Source organism: Saimiri boliviensis, chromosome 3 (genome assembly GCF_048565385.1).
Source record: "Saimiri boliviensis isolate mSaiBol1 chromosome 3, mSaiBol1.pri, whole genome shotgun sequence".
Lineage (NCBI taxonomy): Eukaryota > Metazoa > Chordata > Mammalia > Primates > Cebidae > Saimiri > Saimiri boliviensis.
Window position 1 is genome coordinate 28,859,344 of NC_133451.1, and position 2,109 is coordinate 28,861,452.

Consider the following 2,109-nt stretch of genomic DNA (forward strand, 5'->3'; position numbering starts at 1 on the left):
TCAGGAAGAAGACCTGGAAGGGAAAGGACTTTTCTGTAGAATGTAGGTTTTTTCCCACAAGAGACAGCTTTACAGGGCCATTTCAAAATATGTCAAAGAAATATATTTTGGGATAAAATACTTTGATTTCTTTCAGGGCCTGCTGTCTGTCAGGTTGGTATCTTATTGCTACAAAGAATCTGTTTCGTCAATCTTAAGGTCTCCATTTTAATGTTAATGCTGGTCAGCTGTTTCTGAAATCCAATGGGAGGAAGGTATAATGGGGCATAGCTGAACCTCCCATTCCTATCATGGCCTGAAGTAGTGTTTCAGGTTTGATCTTTTGCATAATGAACCCATGAAGATGGAGAGGAGGGAAGGAAACGTCTAATACTCTCTAGAATGGCTCCTTGAAAGTTAGACTTGTAGCGCCCTAAAGTAAAAGTAAGTGATTTGTAGATCCCAGAGCTTTATTGGCACAGTTTGGAAAAAGTGGTCAAACAGCAATAGGATGTGAGGATGTTTTATGTTTTCATTATGTAAGACATGAAAGCCCAGCACTTGACAAATTTCCCTGGGATGGGTCAAAGGTCATCACTTCACTGAAGCAATAAGCAGTGTTCTGGTGATGACACCTGCAACTGCAAGAAGCTTGGTGTTCCTAGTCTTGTGAGGTTGTTTGGGGATGACATCGTCCTTGAGATTTGCCCAACAGTTCTGTCTAGCAGTACCACCTTATCTCTTCCATTCTGGAGCTCCACAATCCTTTGGATGTACACTTTTTGGGTCTACGGTAACCTCAGTTATTGCCTTCTCAGAAGAAATAATTTGACCGGGGGGTCATAAGGCAGAGTAAGTGACAAATTTTAAAGTGGGAGTGAAAATTTATGAAAAAGTTTTAGAGTCTGGTTGTCACACGTCGATCTGTTGCCTACCTAGGATGCCACGTAGAAGCCAAAACTACACCTCCCGCATGATCCTGCTGGCCGGCCAGGCCCCTCAGATGAAACTGATCCCAGGCCAGCACCAGCTCAGCCACCAGCAGCGGCACCCCCATCTGCAGTTGGCTCTCCTGCTGCTGCACCCGGCAGCCAGGTGTGATGGCCCAGATGGCCACCACTGCAGCTGGTGTGGCTGTGGGCTCTTCTGTGGGGCACACACTGGGTCACGCCAATACGCCACAGTTTTAAAACAGTTCGTTACTTGGAGGAAGTAACACTGAACCTGTGAGGCCTGACATCACTTACCAGGAGCCTGAAGGAACCCAGCTGGCACAGCAGCAGCAGTGTTGCTTCTATGAGATCAACAGTTTTTGGAGTGTGACAGAACCAGGGTGACATCAAGCTCTGTAAGGGTTTCAATGAGGTGCTGAAACAGTGCCAGCTTGCAAACAGCCTGCCGTAATCAAGAAGTTCAAACTGGAGAAATGGAAAACCAGCTCTCATAACCAAGTTGATTTAGTATAAAATATAATTGATAGGGAAGGTATAAAGTGTAGCCATCAGTTAAACCTGTCGTGTCATTCCTAGCTTCCTTGCTTCAGATTTGAAATGGAAGGGAGTAGAATTAGGGCTGGGCAAATGTTGGTGTGGCCTCTCCTTAAACTAGCTGTTATGATTTTTTTATTTGTGAGTTAATTAGAATAAAGTGATTGTCTTACACACACACACACACACACACACACACACACACACACACAGCTGTAGAGCAGAAATGAAAGGAAGTAAAGTATACTTGGGAGAGGCCCAAGTGGGGACCTTGAGAGATTCATGTGTGTGGTTTGACCTTTGACTTGGGGTTTTATTTGTTGTCATGCTTCCAGGGGATTTTGTTCCTTCTCTCCTGATTCTTTTCTCGGGGTGGGCTGTCTGCATGTGCAGTGGCCTGCCAGCGCTGAGAAGCGATCACATGCACAATGTGTTTGCAGAAGTTGTGACATGCTTACTTGAGGTGCTCTTCCCTTACCAGTTAAGTGTTCCTAGAGAAAGATCATATACCGGCTAAACTTCACTATTCTGCCTCTTAGTGTGTATGCTTGAGTCCACATGCCCAGCTCCTGAGATCTTATTGGGAAGCTGTGATCACCAGTACCAGGTGCTTTCTATCTATTGGAAGACTGTATTTTCCTGG

The 2,109-nt window shown here is 45.1% G+C and overlaps 1 pseudogene; it reads left to right on the forward strand.

The window, feature by feature from the left end:
• Window positions 1-919: 919 nt before the first annotated feature.
• On the forward strand, window positions 920-1,445 carry LOC120363561 (coiled-coil-helix-coiled-coil-helix domain-containing protein 2 pseudogene; annotated as a pseudogene).
• Window positions 1,446-2,109: the final 664 nt, after the last annotated feature.